The sequence below is a fragment of the Rhinatrema bivittatum genome, chromosome 2 (genome assembly GCF_901001135.1).
Source record: "Rhinatrema bivittatum chromosome 2, aRhiBiv1.1, whole genome shotgun sequence".
Taxonomy (NCBI): Eukaryota; Metazoa; Chordata; class Amphibia; order Gymnophiona; family Rhinatrematidae; genus Rhinatrema; species Rhinatrema bivittatum.
The window spans coordinates 698935039-698953365 of NC_042616.1; the positions used below are offsets into that span (position 1 = coordinate 698935039).

The following is an 18327-nucleotide window of genomic DNA, read 5'->3' on the forward strand; positions in this document are numbered from 1 at the left end:
ACTGTGGCCATCGACTTCTGCCTCTGGATGCCCCCTTTACATTCCACACTGTTAGGTGTATGTTGCTTTCATGCTCCTGTATGTGACATAGCTCTGTAGCTGAAAGGGAACACATTATATAGTGTGCATCTACAATGAACGTGGAGTGTAAAGGAGGCAACAGTATACTTTATGTGCAGGGAGTGAATTTAGACGTCCAAGGGTCTGTGACCACATACAAGTTATGGTGATACAGTACAACTAAGTAGTGACTTAATTATTATAGCAAATAAGAAGGCATGGTGTGTGTTGCACTCTTTTGTCAACTGTGTACATTGTTAGAGACACTGTGAATATGAAGCTGCACAGAAATGTGTCTAAAATGATAGTGGTAGTACATGGAATGTGATCCTTTAATAGATCAAATATGTTCTTTCCAACCATGCCATGGTTTATTGCCGTTGCTTTTGCGCATGGAAGAATGCAGTCTGACGTGTCATATGAAAGGTCACTTTACAGCATATATACTCCCTGCCTAAGAAGCAGCAGCAAAGGTCTGTGGCCTGCAGTGGAGAAACACATTTCTCAGACAAAACCCTTACACTGCATGTACTGCCTGTAAAGGTTTATAAATATCTGCTTGTTATTTCTACACAATATGCTACGCACATTGCCTATAAGAATGTACATACTTCACAACATTGTACACATGCCTTCTTATTTATATCTCTATGTTGAGGCTCATCAACGACGAGTGAGATAATCAAATTTGCAGATGACACAAAATTGTTCAGAGTAGTTAAATCACAAGCAGATTGTGATAAATTGCAGGAAGACCTTGTGAGACTGGAAAATTGGGCATCCAAATGGAAGATGAAATTTAATGTGGATAAGTGCAAGGTGATGCATATAGGGAAAAATAACCCATGCTATAATTACACAATGTTGGGTTCCATATTAGGTGCTACAACCCAAGAAAGAGATCTAGGTGTCATAGTGGACAACACATTGAAATCGTCGGTGCAGTGTGCTGCGGCAGTCAAAAAAGCAAACAGAATGTTGGGAATTATTAGAAAAGGAATGATGAATAAAATGGAAAATGTCATAATGCCTCTATCGCTCCATGGTGAGACCGCACCTTGAATACTGTGTACAATTCTGGTCGCCGCATCTCAAAAAAGATATAATTGCGATGGAGAAGGTACAGAGAAGGGCTACCAAAATGATAAAGGGAATGGAACAACTCCCCTATGAGGAAAGACTAAAGAGGTTAGGACTTTTCAGCTTGGAGAAGAGACGACTGAGGGGGGATATGATAGAGGTGTTTAAAATCATGAGAGGTCTAGAATGGGTAGATGTGAATTGGTTATTTACTCTTTCGGATAGTAGAAAGACTAGGAGGCACTCAATGAAGTTAGCATGGGGCACATTTAAAACTAATCGGAGAAAGTTCTTTTTTACTCAACGCACAATTAAACTCTGGAATTTGTTGCCAGAGAATGTGGTTCGTGCAGTTAGTATAGCTGTGTTTAAAAAAGGATTGGATAAGTTCTTGGAGGAGAAGTCCATTACCTGCTATTAAGTTCACTTAGAGAATAGCCACTGCCATTAGCAATGGTTACATGGAATAGACTTAGTTTTTGGGTACTTGCCAGGTTCTTGTGGCCTGGATTGGCCACTGTTGGAAACAGGATGCTGGGCTTGATGGACCCTTGGTCTGACCCAGTATGGCATTTTCTTATGTTCTTATGTTCTTATATTCTTGCACTTGTTTAATACCCTTACTGGATAATAGAGGTGTGCATCCGTTTTCCACGTATTTGTAATCCGCAACTTATTTTGTCCTATCTGTTAAATACGTGGGGAGGCGAAACGCATCGCGACTCCCCACGTATTTAACAGATTTCTGTTTTATTCGGCCTCCTAAATAAAAATTTAACCCCCCCACCCTCCTGACCAAAACTCCCTGGTGGTCCAGCGGGGAATCCAGAAGCCATCCCTGCATTCTCACACCCTCGTTTGCTGGTTTCATCACGGCGCCGATAGCCTGTGTCACAGGGGCTACCGGTGCCATTGGTCACCGGTAGCCCCTTGTGACCGGGGCTACCGGTCACATGGTCACCGTCACCATCTTGTGCTCCTACCATGTGACAGGGGCTGACCAATGGCACCGGTAGCCCCTGTGACATAGTATGGGCAAAGGCTATCGGCGCCATTTTGAGTCCTGGCATCGGACGGCCGGTGTGCAGGAGGTCGCTCTGGGACCCCCGTTGGACCCACAGGGACTTTTGGCCAGCTTGGGGAGGCCTCCTGACCCCCACAAGACTTGCCAAAAGTCCAGTGGGGGTCCGGGAGCGACCTCCTGCATGCCGGCCGTCCGATGCCTATACTCAAAATGGCACCGATCGCCTTTGCCCTCACTATGTATGACATAGTGAGGGCAAAGGCGATCACTTTGCGTCTCAAGACGCGATCACTTTGCATCTCAAAATGGCGCCGATTGCCTTTGCCCTCACTATGTGTGACATAGTGAGGGCAAAGGCGATCGGCGCCATTTTGAGTATTGGCATCGGACGGACAGCGTGCAGGAGGTCGCTCCTGGACCCCCGCTGGACTTTTGGCAAGTCTTGTGGGGGTCAGGAGGCCCCCCAAGCTGGCCAAAAGTCCCTGTGGGTCCAACGGGGGTCCCGGAGCGACCTCCTGCACGCCGGCCGTCCGATGCCAGGACTCAAAATGGCGCCGATAGCCTTTGCCCATACTATGTCACAGGGGCTACTGATGCCATTGGTCAGCCCCTGTCACATGGTAGGAGCACAAGATGGCGCCAGTGACCATGTGACAGGGGCTGATCAATGGCACCGGTAGCTCCTGTGACACTTGCTATCGGCGCCGTGATGAAACCGGCAAACGAGGGTGTGAGAATGCAGGGATGGCTTCTGGATTCCCCGCTGAACCACCAGGGAGTTTTGGTAAGTCTTGTGTGGGTCAGGAGGGTGGGGGGTTGTCGTTAATTTTAATTTTAGCCGGGACACGAATTTAACTTGCCGTATTAACGCATCGGGGCGCCATACGGCCAAATGTAACGCATTTGCGCCCCAACGAATCCGAATCACGAATGCAACGAAAACCTTTTGGCTGCACATCCCTACTGGTTAATAGTGCACACGCTGAGCTCCAGCCTCAAGAGTTGGCATGAATATTGTGGCAGTACTATACAATGCACTATGCCACAGTCAATCTGTACATGCCCTACAAGGGTGTTGCTAGTGCTGTGTACCAGACAACCTTCCTTACAGTGGGTGACACAACAGGTACTTTGCATTGGGAATGTGTATGGTACATGTAAGGGAATCCTTACCTGAAATGTAAGGCAGGCCAGTACCAGCATGGGAAGCAGACTGCAGAGGTGCTCCCGATGCACAGCTCCAGCAATACACCGCTTCCTCTGCTACTCGCCACCTGTGCAGATGCTGTTCCACACAGTACTGGCATACTCCTGCTGTGTACTTGTGGTACAGCACATGACCCTGTGTAAGAAGACTCACCCCAAGCACAGCTAACTGGAACAAAATGTTGGTCTAATGTTTACGTTGACCTACACTGTTTTGTAAATGGGGGCCCATGGCTTTCTAGGTAGCTATAGGCAGAAAGAGCTTGTAGAATTATACAGAAAAGAACAAGGATTTCATATGCCCTATTCAGAGCAGGCTCCTGACCCCCCCCCCAAGGCTTGCCAATAATCCCTGGGGGTCCAGCAAGGGTCGGAGAGCGATTTCGTTTTCGGCTGCCAGTAACCAAAATGGCGCCGATAGCCTTTGCCCATACTATGTCACAGAGGCTTTCGGCGCCATTGGTCAGCTCCTGTCACATGATAGGAGCACAAGATGGCGCCGATGGCCATGTGACAGGGGCTGACCAATAGCGCCGAAAGCCCCTGTGACATGGTCGTTCGGGCTATTCGGCACCATTTTGGCGCGCGGCTTGCACTGGCACGAACTAGGGCACGGAGGGCATGGCAAATGGAAGCCGGGACTCCGCTGGACCACCAGGGATCTTCGTAAGTCTTGGGGAGGGATCGGGGGGGTGGTGTATTATAATTAATTTAAATTTGGGGTGGTTTGGGGTGGTTTTTAATAAAAAAAAAATAATTTTTGCCCCTCTCCCCAGGCAAACCCGAAAACGAATTTTCCCCCAAATTTCGGGGGAAATTTCGTTTCCGGTTTCGGGGCCTCCGAAACAACGCCGTTTATGTCGTGTTTCGGAGGCTCCGAAACAACAACGAATTAGGAAATTTCGTTCAATTTCCTAAATAGGGCGAAAACCGAACCACATCTCTACTTATGACCCCTTGTCACGTAGTCCCTTGCCTCTTGGAGGTGGCATAGATTTAGAGGGCTGAACCCTGCAGCCTCGTCCCTGTAATGGACTGCTGCAGGGTGTCGATGCAAGGGATGATGATTCTGAGGTGGGATATGGCATCCACTCCAATATTTGCACCAATATATTTGTTAGTGTGCTTATGGCTGCAGTTATCATGATAGCATCTGGAGTATGAGCTGCAATACTGTGCTGCATGATGTGACACTCTGTGCAGGCTGCACATTTCTGCTCGCAAGAGCCTTGCTTCAGAGGAAGACATTAGAGATGCAGGATCTGGTGGGGTCCCCGATATAGGTGGTGTGGGTACTGCAGGTGGTGGTGCTGGGGCTGATGGTAGAGGTGGTGCCAGGCAAGATGGGGGTGATGGGCTCTGAGGCATCAATACTAGCATAGCTGGGCTGCTGCCAGAGTGCCTTCGGGTGCTGCTTGCAGGTTGCCAGCCTACTGGGTCTGGAATGAAAGTGTCAAGATCAAGTGAGACATTCACGCTTCTGCTTGCAGGGGACTGCATCACATACAGCGTTGGAGGTCTCTGTGGTGTCTGCTGCTCTTCCTCCTCCAAGTACTGTGTCTGATCATCCAAGAGCAAGGGCCTCTGCATGATTGTTATGGGCTGGCTCATCCCAGGAACATCCTGGCTGGTCCCTGGCCCTATCCAGCTGGGTCCTGGACATTCACGCCTGGGACCAGGATGTTCTTGTTGGCGAGCTGCGAAAACATAATACAAAAAGAAAAACAACACACATATGGCTGCACAACATAAAAATCTTATTGGCATCAGAGGAGCACATTGGTTGTTTTGAAAGTGATCATGTAATGCCAGTTTCTTGTGGGTTTCACTACTGTGTTTGGGTCATTCATCGTGAATGGCTAAAACACCAAGTTTAAGACACAGTATATGTCTAGCAGTTGCTGTGTGGCCTTTTGTGACTCAGGAGAACTTACCAGCTGCGACTTGTGAGGTGTCTAGCGGTGGCTCCAAGCCTTCAAAAACATCCAGTCCCAGACGCTCAATTAATCTCTGCTCCATTTCAGTTATCACCATTGGACACGGTGCCCCTCCGCCAGTTTGCTGCTGATATTTGTTGTGAGATGCGTTTTTAGCTTTAAGTTGGGCTTTGACATCTCTATAACGATGAGACACCCTCTCCCAAGTTCTCTGGATGCCACTGTGCCTGGTGATCATGTCGGTCCAAATATGAACTTTAGCTGACTTGCTTGTCTTGGCTGCTTTGTTCCCAAATAGATGTGCATAGTGCTGCGCAGTGAACCTAATAGCCCGCAGTCTCTGACGTGGTGCTGCCTGGCTGCCTGAAGGGGATGCCACTTCCTGTCCCGGAGGGGTGTCCTCCCTGCCCTCACTCTCCATCCCGCTCTCATCTCCCCTCCCTTTCTCCTCCCCCCACCTCACCCTGCCTTACCAACTCCCTTCCCCTCTGTCCTTCTCTATAACCTCTTCTACTCTTCCAACCACTCTTTCCTGACTAACCCCAACCCCATCCCCTGCCTTCCTATCCCTCCCCTCCTGCCTGTCTCTGCTGCTAACCCTGTCCCTACTTCTACTCCTACTCCTACTCCTCCTTCCCCTGGCACTCCTGCCCTCCTCCTCCCATTCCCTCTGCCTCCTCCTTCCTCTACTATCCTCACTCCTCTTCTCACCTCTCTTCCCACTCCTCTCACACTCCATTCTCTCCACACCTGCCTTGCACTCTGCCTCACACTCCTCATTCCTCACCTCCACCACTCCTCACCTCCACTCCTCACTTCCATGCCTCACCTCTACTCCTCACTTCCACCACTCCTCACCTCCACTCCTCCACACACGCAGGGCCGGCGTGTCCATTAGGTGAACTTCGGCAGTCGCCTATGGCGCTGAGCCATAGGGGGTGCCGAAGAGCAGCCACATGGTGTCGCAAGCGGGGCCTATCCTGCTCGAGGCAAAGATAAATAGAGACATAGTCGGCACCGAAACAGGGGGGGCACGACTGGGGATGGGACGCGACCGGGGGTGGGCGGCAGCGCAAGGGTCGCCTAGGATGCCCAATACCCTTGCACCGGCCCTGTCCACACCTCCACTCCTCCATCTCCACCACTCCTCCCCTCCATACCTCCACTCCTCCACTCCACAGAAAAAGACAAACTAGACCAACAAGTTTTCACTCCAACAAATATCACAAAAGACAAAGGTTAAGGGGAAACAAATGACAACAGAAAACAGCCCTACTCAATCTGCAATCGCAAAGAACTCCTCCAAAACTCCTCTACCAACACTGACTTCCTCTCCTCTCACTCCAACGCCAAACACACCCTCAAAGAAGGAGGTGCAGGAAGTGTGCTTTTATACTGGATGGATTATCGCAGTCCGTGATAATTTTTTTCCACAAAACGCGATGACGTTTCGCACAACACGATGATGTTTCGCTCAACGTGAAGCCGTTTCACTCAATGCGAAGACTTTTCACGGCATGTGATACCACCGCGGCATTCAATACTTACCTTTGCAAAGTGGTAACACATGAATTTAAATAGAACCACCCATTTTCTTGATGCATGTGTTATTTATGCATTATTTACAGCAGTTTGATAAATCCAGCTCTAAGTAAGGATCTAGTATGCTCTTCTAAGACCTAGATTCATCATTTTGCTATAACTTTCACATGAATATTTATTTATTTATTTATTTGAATAGACATATTTCACTACTTCCACAAGAAGAGTTCAGTGTGGATCACAATAAAAACATTAATAAAACATAAAACAAATCATATAAAACAATACATAAATTCATCAGCAGTTTAAAATTATGAATATTTATTTATTTACATAAGAAAGTATGGAATAGGCCAGAGGATCATTATTTGCAAGGAAGTGAATATGTACTTTCGACCTAGTTTGATGCACTCTCTACTTAGCTGCTATCAAGCTAGGTCGAGTGTACATTGTACAAGTCTCATCTTTGTGTATCTTTCCTCACTCCAAATCACATCAAATCTTCATTGATGTGTACTGTGCTGTTCATACTTCTGATTGTGCATATAAATCTTCCCCCCTAACCCTAGACCACCATCAAAAGCTCACCTCGAGCTTGACCCTCCTACAGTGGTATAAATAGTTGACATATGTGTACATCCCCAGAGGTACCCTCTCCCTCTCCCTCCCTCCCCCTAACAGCACCCACAATATTCATCACAAATCCCATTTCAGGTATATGTAGTTATTTCCAGCATTAAAACATGCATTACACTATCACACTCAACATTAAACCCTCATTTTCATAAACTCCTCCCTTTTGACTACATTTTTAAAATTTGCATACACGTCTTGCGATGCATTTATTATCCCTGGTGTTATGGCATTATCACAGGTGTTAGGGCCCTAATGCCTACAATAACGCCCTAATGCTACTTGATGAATGACCCTGTAAGATAGTAGAGTACAAAGGAGGAGGACTAAAAACACTGAACTGATGGCAGACTCTGACAGCAACATTGTTAGCCTATGCTACACTTCCAGAGTTCCTGTCAGAGCATCGCTGGGAGTGGATAAGACTCTACTAATTGGGGTTTGGGAGGATCCAGGTAGGCTGGGGAGTGTGGAATTGTGGTTGCAGGTGGGTGGGGAATGTAGGGTGGAGACAGAAGAGGGCTTAGTGAATTTTCCTCTATATCATGAAGGGAGGGAGAGGCCAACCTCAGGTCTCTTTAACCCACATCTATTTTATTTTTTATTTTTTGCAAGTTTGGTGATTAGAGGGGTTGGGAGAGGATCAGGTGCTAGCCTGCAGTACCGTTAAGTATTTTAATGGGTAGTAGTACATCGCTGCTGGCAGACACTTCTGTTCTGGCACCTGACCCCCCACTCAGATGCAAATATGAAATGACCAAAATGACTTTCCAGCACTTGACCCCTTCCCTTGACAGTTGGAGAAGCAGAGTAGCAGCTCTTCCCTACAACTGCCTCTTCTCCTCCTCTTCTGGCTTCGCTATGAAATTTGAACCCCTTAGCCTAGTGCAGGAAAAGTGAAGCCGGCAGTTGAGGCGGAAGCAGCTGCAGGGAAGATGCATTGCTCTCCTCCTACAGCTTCCAGTGGGAAGGGATCACCTCAGGAGCAGCAGTTTCAGACTGAGCTCAGACAAGGTGAGGGCTCTCCCCTGCATTCAGGCAGGGGATGGGCTGATCCCTTAGCACCACAGAAATGGGCTGCTCTGGAAGGGACTGGCTTCTAGGGATGTGCAGAGCAAAAGTTTATGTTCATAAGTCCATAAGTCGAAAGGGGGTCCCATTTGCGGTCAATATGGACATATGGAGAATTCCATAAGTTGAGTCTATGTCCATATGTGCAAATAAAAATTTAAACCCCTCAGCCTCCTTAATCCCCCCCCCCCCCCCCCAAGACTTACCAAAACTCCCTGGTGGTCCAGCGGGGTCAGGACGCCATTTCTGACCTCCTTTGCAAGGAGCACGTGACGTCGGCGTCACGTGATTCCCCGAACGATCGCTCCGGGACCCTCCGTTCGACCCAAAAGGAACTTTTGGCCAGCTTGGGGGGGCCTCCTGACACCCCCAAGCTGGCCAAAAGTTCCTTTTGGGTCGAACGGAGGGTCCCGGAGCGATCGCACGGGGAATCACGTGACGCCGCGTCACTCCGACGTGGCGCCGACGTCACGTGCTCCTCGCAAAGGAGTTCAGAAATGGCAGAAATGGCGTCCTGACTCCTCGCTGGACCACCAGGGAGTTGTGGTAAGTCTTTGGGGGGGGATTAAGGAAGGTGAGGGGTTTAAATTTTTATTTTGGATCAACAATCGCGATTTCCAACATATTCAACATAGCTATGTTGAATAAGTTGGAAATCCGATCGTTTTCGCCTCATCACTTTTTTAAGTTAAAAAAAAAAAAAGTAGCATTTTATATTTAAGTTCAAAACGAATGCACACCCCTACTGGCTTCTGCTACTGCTCCTGTTCTTTTTGCTGTCAACCTCTGCTTCCATATCTGGCCCAAGGTGCACTAGGTGTCTAAATAGCCAACAGCGTTTGGCATTGCCCATCTCAGCCCATGCCCAGGCAGGGTCTATCTTCCAAGCCGCAGAGTCTCTCCATGCATCCACTCTATAGTAGCCCTGAGCAGCCACTGCTGGGGATCAAAATTATCTGCAGCTACAGGAGGAAAGTGACGCACTGGAACAGGTGAGGAGCTCTGGATCACTAGCCTCATCTTTCTCCTTTTTCTTTATCCCCTGCTGCCTTCCTTCTTCACAGTTCACTAATTTTTTGTCTTACTACATTTATTTCATATATGCTTACACTTTATGGGGAAATAAAAGGTGCATGTCTTTTTATTATGGGGACACAGCTCTTTCCATCCATTTTTTTTTTTTTAATTTCTTTCACCGTGCATCGGAGACATGTACCCACATGGATCGATTTTCATAGGGGTGGGAAAAGGGTACAACATTTTTGTCTCTTGCACAGGTCGCTATTTTGCCTAAAGCTGGATTTATATAGAATTCAGTGACATAGTATAGTGATAAGCAGCGACCAGATGTCATTGATCCTTCAAGGAATTTTAATTTCTATATCTTCTAAGCGTGGTGTTAGTATACTATGACAATGCTGGACCAGCTTTTAAATATATACTTGTCATCATCTGTTAATTTTCTTGTGCCTGAGTTCTCTTTTCAGTTTGATCTTTTGGGAACTGGCAGTCTGTTTTTGTATAATTTTTTTTTTTTTTTTGCTACAGTAGGCAGTGTATTTTGTACTTCTATTCAAACTAAAAAATCTTTCTCTTGCAGAGACTGCTACAGTCACAGTATGTGCAGAGAATGGACTTAAAAGTCATTGTGCTAGAGGCTTCCATTGTGCTGAATAGAATCAACTAAAAAGGACAATACCATTGGCAGAGCCTGAAAACTTCCAGTCAGCCAGGAAGCAATGAAAATCAAATATGTTCAGCTGTTCCCAATTAGAAAACACACAACATATGGCATTCGTTGGGAAACTTCACAGCAGAAATAGTGTCAAACTGCCAACTGTATGACTGAGCATAAGGATGCAGATCTATCCCCTTGTGAAATGTTCTGTGCGGTATCATAAAAGAAATGATTTGGTTCAGGAAGTGAATAAAACCACAATAAAGAAGACAGTAGGATAAAGGTGACTAATCGATCAAAATAAATCCCACTCAATAGGTTTTTAATCACAATCCAAACATGTAAAAAATATATAAAAAAAAACAAAATGAAAGATGAGGAAAAGACTTCAGCACAACAGGGAGCGAGTATGCTCTCAATAAAATGTTTAAATTAACATCATAAGTGAAAAACTTCCTTCCGTCCTATTTTCTTTTTATTTCTTTTTATACTATTTTTATACTAATATTTTCTTCAAAAAATCACCACATGCAAAAACATTTTTATTACAAAAGGCTCATTACTTTCAAGATCAGATGCAGCTTGTACTAAATCTTGGCAGAAGAATGCACCTGCTTCTTCTAGTTTGAGCACATAACGTCAAATGAAAAAATGAAAATGTTTCTTATCACTCAAAGGTGCTTTCCAACTGCGATGTAATTGAAATTTTATATAAATTGATGCTGACAACATTTCGCCGCAATGTAGCTGCATCAGGGAAAAGCATAATCTTCAAGTTAGCTGCAACACATAAAATAATCATAATTGTAAAACTTTTATTTAAAAAAAACATTAACATACCAAAAAAATCAGTGATTCTACTCACAAATAGGTTGGTTAAACCTGATCCAACAGTTGTTAACAATGGTATTCTGGCTACCTACTCCTCAAAGGGATTGAAACAGAGTTAATGGAGAAACCTGTTTATATACAAAGTAGAAAGTTTTGATATCCATCAGTCCAGAGCATATCCCTCAGTCATGTGACCAATGCTATCAATGATCTACTTTCTCCTTGATTTTAAATGATGTTTTAAGTGAGCTTTTCTTTTTTATTAAGGGGATTTTCTTTAAAAAAAAAAAAAAAAAAAAGAGAAACCAGTCAATGTTAGAATTCAGTCCTTAAAGTTCCAATGTGTTGAGTAAAAAAACTATTTCTGTTCCCTACGCCTAAGAACTTTATCTCATCTCTATGTGAATCTTTATTCATCTGATCAAGTCTAGAGGACGTGAATGAAAAGGGGGTGGCTCGCATACACTATGCCGAACAAGCAGCAGCCCTCAAGATAGAAGGGCTCAGAATAGAAGAACAACAGTAAGCCGCTGCTGCCACAGCCGCCACCGAAGTGCGCAGAAAGGCTGAGCTAGAGATCACCTTAGACCTGTTGCAGCAAAAGGGAGAAGCAGCAGCCCTTGAAGCCCAAATTATAGGACTTGTTGTAGGGGGGAGTTGTCACAGCCACGAAAAGTAGCGGACGCAGGGTCCTCACCGGTGCATAAGGAGATTTGTCGCTGCATAGGAGGGAAGTTTTGGTGTCGGGGGAAGGGGAGGAGCGGAGCACCAAGGACTTTGCATAGGGGGAAAGCGTGGGGATGGATATATGCTAAGCATGGGGGGGGTGGCCCAATGAAGGCCTGGCATAAGCAATTACCTGGCCCGCAAGGCCAGGGGTGGGAGGAGGCGGCAGAACACTGCACGGAGCAGCAGTAGCCACAGAGGCATTCACAGAGCAGGATGCCAGTGGTCGGTGTTCCACCTTCACGGAGCGGAAGGCTGGAGTGGCATTCACGGAGCAGGATGCTAATGGTATACCACATTCATGGAGCGGAAGGATAGAGTGCTGCCATCTCCAAAAAAAAACCAGAAGGGTGGGTAAGAGTATGTAAATTTACCGGTTAGGACATAGGCTATAGGTATTGCCAATTATTAGGCTTGTTCAATATTTGTTGATTGTTAATGTGGCTCGCGAGAATGAGGGCTACTACCTGGAGATAATGCCCTTGTTCGATGTACATGCCCACGGTTGGTGAGACTCCAGCGTTGCTCTGGGCTTCAACAGCAAGAGGAAATGTGGAAGAAAAAAAAGAAAAAAAGGTTTTGCATTCACAAAAAAGTGAGATGTAGCTTGCTTGTTACGGCAGTTACTTCCCCAAAACCAAATAAGCCGATACTTTGCTTTCAATACATATCCAGCATAGCACTCTGCTTCAACAGCAGGGGAGAAAGTCTAACACTTCTCTTTCAACGCATAGCTCTCTGATACAATGGCAGGGGAATGTAGAAAAGAGGATCTGTAAATGGACAACAACCAACAAGGTCCGAATTGCATAGTCTGGGTGGACAGAGGCATGGGTGTAGCTTGCTTATTGCGGCGGTTACTACCCCTAATTAAGCTAGATATTCACTTGGATGCAGTTCCAGCAATGCTCTCTGCATTAATGGTGGGGTGGAAGGGAAATAGAACTAAAAGTTACTAAAAGCCAAGAGTAACAAGTATGTGAAGAAAAAAAAAAAGTACATAGCTTGCTGGGCAGACTGGATGGGCCGTTTGGTCTTCTTCTGCCGTCATTTCTATGTTTCTATGTTTCTATATGATCGATGGAAAGAATCTCAATGGATTAAACATGTTGCGGGACTAAGGATGGGAGAGCTCCAAGCCCTTTCGGACTGGCCACTGGATAACGGCAGAAGGCGGCAGGCTGGAATAGGCTGAGATAGGTGAGGACTGGAACATGGAAGCTGATGGCCTCAGGAACAGACGGACTCAGGATCAGACAAGTTAAAATCAGAGAACATTGGGGGAACTCAGAAGGAGAAGCCTCAAGGCGAAGATCCAGGAAGTTCAAGATAGCATTCTGGACACTCATCAAAGAGTAGCCAGGACAGACGAAGTGGATCATTCTGAAGACTACAAGCCAGGAGGAAGTAGAGGTCTTTGACTTTTCCAGATGAGGAAAAACCCACCAGCACCTTACACACCGCGCCTGGGGTGGTTGCGGGTCACTGGGCCACAGCACGCCCTACACAGCCCAACCGGCTGGTCACGGACCACACTGGGATGGATCAAGGCGAGTCCAGGAAGACATCTGGAAGATGGACATCAGGACATGGTAAAGAGGTCAAGGAACATCAAGGCTAAGACAATGGAGACATCAGGATGGGCGAAGCATCAGCAGAGACCAGAAGAGAAGACAATGAAGGATCCAACGAAGAACATGGAATGCCAATCAGGAGTGAGGAGTACACGGAAGTCCAATAGAAGACCAGCTCCTGAAGGACAGTTCCAGGAGGGAACATGCTCCTTGCAAAGGCAAAGTTGAACTGAGCACAGAGCCCTTTTGTAGGGTGAAGCAGAAAACACCCAGGGAGGAGCCTGAAGAGGACCACACCTGCACTGGCCCTTTAAATCTAGAAGAGAGGCGCGGCCCTGTGCCTAAGGGAAGTGGAAGCAGGGCAGCAGGACCATGGACAGCGGCATCCTGCCAGCTCAGCGCAGGAGCAGGAGAAGGACCGCAGAGCAGGAGAAGGGCCGCAGGACAGGCCCCAACATCAGTGGCGGCTTCCCTGCCGCCTGAGGAGGAACGGGGGCAGCTTCCTGCTTGGAGGAGATTGGGGATTGTGGCATCCAGGCCGCAAAGAAGACGGCTGGTTCGCGGCGGCTCCTGCCACGTTAGAAACCCTGGCACGGCTCCTGGCATTGGCGGCTTCAGGCAATGCCCCGGCTTCAGCTGCGGCCTCTGGGCCACGAAGGTAAGCACCTCATGTGGTTCCTGCCACGGGAGGAGCGCAACAAAACATGCGGTTTTTGTCTAGGCAATGTTTAATAATTGGAGCATCAATGCTTTTATTGTTATAATAACTATGATGCATTAAGGATTATTAATGCTTCTTTCACTATGTGTGTATATGTGTATGTGTGTATGTATGTTCAGTACAATTATTTTCTATGGAGATTGTGTATAATTTTTATTTTGTACACAATTATTTCATTAATTAAAATGAATTGAAAATGAATAAACTTATGAACAAAATAAAGATGATGTGGAAGATACAGAAGTTGGTGTTATACTCAGGCTTGTGAACCCTTGGGCTGACGGGAGGATGGTATACCTTAAGAGGAAGATCCGTAGGTTCTCCCATCGGGTGGCGAGGCAGAACAGAAGATGTGACCAGCTGACCCTCGGCGCTAGAGACTGAGGCAACTGTGGAGGCAGACAAAGAGTCGTGACGTCAAGAAGAGGAACGGAGTCTTCACAACTGGAAGTCCACGGTCCCCCCAGGAGGAGCCCGTAAGCACCCGGACCGCTGGGACTTAGGTGGACCTTTGAGAGGTCAAGGAGTCGAGAGTTCGGTGCAAGGGCTAACTGGAGTTTCACCCCTGGAAGCCCACGGTCCCCCCATTAGACTACTTCTCAGTATGGGTCTTCTCAACATCAGTTGAGAAGACCCAACATCAGTTCTCAACATACCCAACATCAGTTCTCAACATCAGTTGAGAACTGATGTTGAGAAGACCCATACTGAGAAGTAGTCTAATGGGCTTCTGTTAAGAAGTAGCTAAACACCTGGATTTTGGATTAATTTGTTGAATTGAATTAAATATTTAGATCTATGTTAAGAAATTTATGATCTGAATTTATCTTTTGGGAATGTGGAATTTTAGTTTTTGGTAATAAATGAATTGTAATTTATGAACATTGTCTATTCATGTGCAAGATGTTTTTAAATAAATGTTTAATCACATTGTGAATTTGTGATCTCTCTGTTGTGTGATATAACAATAGTCATGTGAGACATACTCCAGCATCATTAGTAGAATCAGTCCATGAAAATTAAGAGACATTCCCACCGTGCATTGCACCTGGATTCTACTTTAAAACGAAACAGTCTGGCCTAGTTTATTTGATATTCAAGCCAATGCAGGAAGATAATAAACCATTGCGTATGCTTCAAGGGTGTCAATAATTCCGCATAAATTAAGGACAAGAACCTTGGTTTTAGATTTAGTTGCTCAAAATGACATGATCACATCAATGGCTTACCTATAGGAGCAGAGACTAATCAGAAACCTTTAAGGATTTTCTTACAATATGGTCTTAAATTTGAGTATCACCCTGGAAAGGATTTGATTTCAGCAGATGTTTCAAGAACATTCCTTCCTGTGGAAGCACAAGAAAACAACAGAAATCAGTGTTAATATGCATCACCTCATTAAAAAAACAAACAAACCCACACAGCAGTTTCTGAGACAATATGGGAAGCCATTGCAAAAGGAAAAGAAAATTTCAGAAGAAGGTAATAGATGCTCTTAGTAGAGGATGAGCAAAGAAAACTTTCACATAGAATGCTAACAATATAAGGTAGTATTAGATTAGATCCTGTTCAAGGAATAATGTACAGGTATTCCAATTTCTATATGAGAGCAAATGCAGAACAGAGTGCATGAATTCCATGTTGGTGTGAAAAAAAAAACCAGACCAAATGGAGCACATCAAGGAAAAGACAGAAAAAAATGCACAGTGAGGCTCCTTAGCGAGTCAAATCTGTAGCATCTGAGCTACAATGCCCTATTTTATGTTCACTTACTAGAAATAATTTTATTTAACTTGCATCCTTGTGGGTACTGCAGGAATTCAGTGAGCAGCAGCAAGTGATCAGTCAGTCCATGATGGGGTGTACCATCAACCACTGTACAATTTGCATAAACTTGTGGCAGATAAAATCCGTGTGTTTCAGTGGGAAAGTGTTACAGAGCGTATGGGAGAATTCTTCCTTTTTTTCTCTGGTGTGTTGTTGCTGAGGAAGAAAGACAGTACTAGGTTGTCAGCATGCACATAAGTAGACATTGACAATAACACTCTGACAGTTCCATAACATACTTAAAATATTACTGTTGACAAGCTGGCAAGATTATTTCTGGCAGTGGCAGCAACAGTAGGAAGATGGGCTGCAATGAAGAAAAAGTAAATTAATAATCCTCCCATCCGAATCTCCTGCATGCTAGAACTCTTCCAACAAATGCATCCATCAACCCTTCGTCCACTAATAGCATTAGTATGCCAGCAGGTGATTAAACAAAGAGCATTCCACTTCCCACATCTATCATCAGTCATCAGGCATCATCGATGTCAATACTATCACAAGAAAAATCTCAGCTAAGCGCAAGTGGCAAATATTAGTTTAGGTTAGAATAGAAATAAATTATTATTTATTCTTCATATTAAATAATATATTTTTGTTTCTTGTATTGTACTTTATTGTTTTTATTTGGATTCTTTTGATTCAGTTTTAATGTGGTGAAGTTATAGTCATTATATTGTTCTTGTTTTACTTGATTACATATTTTGAAATTGTAAATCACTTAGAGCCTTGCCAGTTAGGTGATAAATAAATTCAAGTAAACAAATAAGATTAACAAATACAAACAAAAAATATATAATGTGATACCTTTTTATTGGACCAACTTAATACATTTCTTGAGTCGTTTTTGGGAGCTAACACTCTCTTATTCAGGTCAGAATAGAATGATAGGTAAGAAAGGATGTTAGAATATATAAAGACCTGAAAAAAGACTGAGGAGCCGATGCAATAAAGTGTGCTGAGCCCAGTGCACTTATAACCTGCAGATTGACGCAGGACAGCCTTCTGAAAGGAGATTGGTCCTATCACTGACATGTGACAGTAAAGGGACCAATCCGCAATAAGTGAAGGAGTGAATAAATGAATATTAAGTGCCCGACACTTTAATATTGATTTTATACACTCCTTCTTGTGCCGGTAGTCAGGCATGTGCACTGGTTAGGAAAATGGGACCCTGATAAATTCAGCATCCATTTTCTTAACCGGCGGACAGCCACCACAGCGGACCTCTTTCCTGCTTGCACTGTCAATGAGGCACTAGGGGCATGCAATCGCCCCTAGCGCCTCCTTGACAATGTGAACCCTAATTTAAATATTGCATTGCGCCCCCAGGAGAGGTGCCTGAGGGCTGTTTATGAAAGCGGGCGCTGAATACATAGCGCCCGCTTTCAGCGCAAGTTTTTTGCATCGGCCCCTGAGTCAGGAATTGTGTACATATTCCAGTTCCCAAGTGAAACTTTCCCACAGGCAGATACAGTAAAAACTCGGGAGAGCGGGCGAATGCCCACTCTCCCAGCGCGCGATTCAGTATTATAATTTATTTTAATTAGGGCTGGCGGTAAAAAGAGGCGTGTCCGTAGCGCCTCTTTTTTGACAGGAGCGGCGGTTGTCAGCGGGTTTGACAGCCGACGCTCAATTTTGCTGGTGTCGGTTCTTGAGCCCGCTGACAGCCATGGGTTCGGAAACCAGACGCGGGCAAAATTGAGCTTCCGGTTTTTGGCCCGCAAGCCGCGGGCCCATTTTAAATTTTTTTTTTTTTTTTTACTTTTTGTAACTTTTGGGGCCTCCGACTTAATATCGCCATGATATTAAGTGGGAGGGTGCACAGAAAAGCAGTTTTTACTGCTTTTCTGTGCACTTCCCCAGCGCCGGCAGAAATTAACGCCTACCTTTGGGTAGGCGTTAATTTCTTAAAGTAAAATGTGCAGCCAAGCCGCACATTTTACTTACTGTATCGCGCGGGAATACCTAATAGGGCCATCAACATGCATTTGCATGTGGCGGGCGCTATTAGGTTCAGGGGGGTTGGACGTATGTTTTGGACGCGCTATTAACCCTTACTGAATAAGGGGTGAAGCTAGCGTGTCCAAAACGCGTGTCCAGATGCCGGCTAACAGTGCGCTCCGTCGGAGCTCACTGTACTGTATCAGCCCGCAAGTTACTCTGACTCTGGCTTTAGAAATAATCCAGGACTGTGCCTAATAATTAATATATTTGTATCTGTCCAGCCTGCAGTAGCTGACCTATGTAAGGTCGATTATATTAGCATTTCACTATCAACTACTATATTGCAAGGCTTCAATTTTTACTATGACTATTTCATAATGCTAGACAAATATTCCCAATTAACCATAATTATTTTATATTATTTGATTTACCTATTTGTATATTTCTTATATATAAGTTACAGCACTGTG

The 18327-nt window shown here is 45.3% G+C and overlaps 1 protein-coding gene and 1 long non-coding RNA gene across 3 annotated transcripts in view; one reads left to right on the forward strand and one right to left on the reverse strand.

The window, feature by feature from the left end:
* Positions 1-18327, forward strand: part of NECAB1 (N-terminal EF-hand calcium binding protein 1) — a 555658-nt gene that overhangs the window by 178037 nt on the left and 359294 nt on the right. The gene's annotated exons all lie outside the window — the stretch shown is intronic.
* Positions 10840-18327, reverse strand: part of LOC115085520 — a 48141-nt gene continuing 40653 nt past the window's right edge. The window contains exons 2-5 of the long non-coding RNA XR_003854871.1: positions 16150-16217; positions 15857-16066; positions 15313-15429; positions 10840-11011 (exon numbers count right to left, since the gene is read on the reverse strand). This is a non-coding gene — a long non-coding RNA (uncharacterized LOC115085520). The remainder of the gene's footprint in view (positions 11012-15312; positions 15430-15856; positions 16067-16149; positions 16218-18327) is intronic.